This window comes from Lathyrus oleraceus, chromosome 1 (assembly GCF_024323335.1).
Source record: "Lathyrus oleraceus cultivar Zhongwan6 chromosome 1, CAAS_Psat_ZW6_1.0, whole genome shotgun sequence".
Lineage (NCBI taxonomy): Eukaryota > Viridiplantae > Streptophyta > Magnoliopsida > Fabales > Fabaceae > Lathyrus > Lathyrus oleraceus.
In genome coordinates this window covers 340,998,777-340,999,407 of record NC_066579.1, presented here as the reverse complement: position 1 = coordinate 340,999,407, position 631 = coordinate 340,998,777, and positions in this window count along the sequence as shown.

Below are 631 nucleotides of genomic sequence, written 5' to 3'. Positions count from 1 at the left end.
TCTTGGCTCCCTTTCCCTTTGGGTAGGGATTTCCTGTGAGTGGTTTGAGATCACCAGGCATGCTTGAATTTTATATCATTGCTTTTCTCATTTTTATTTACTAACCAAAAGCACAAAAATATGTCATTAACATTTTGTTTGTAGCTCAAGCAAGCACCAGGTCAAGAGCTTCAAGAAGATCCTTTGTACAAGAGATGAGGTATTTTTCTTGAGATGAGGACCACATGATCATTACAAAGAGCTTACATGAGCCAGGGTTTTATTTTGAAGCCATTTCATCAAGTGGTAAAGGCTCAAGTTCATTCAGACATTTCAAGGTCATTTGAGGACCAAAAAGTCAACTGTGCAGTCAACTGAGGACTATGAGGTGGGGGAATGAGTTGAAACACCTCAATCATGTTCAAATGAGGCCTATTCTTCATTCTAATCATCCATCTTGAAGATTCAAAGGTCATGACAAAAGTTACTAAAAATGGAAAATGACCTGTAATTCAAAGTTTCCAAATTTGGCAAGTTTTTAGTCCATATTCAACTTGACTTGTCAATGTCAAATAAGTTTCAAATGGATTTTTGGTGAACATGAAAGTTGTAGATCTTTGTTTCCCCTTTCCAAAAATTCCTAATTCATGTC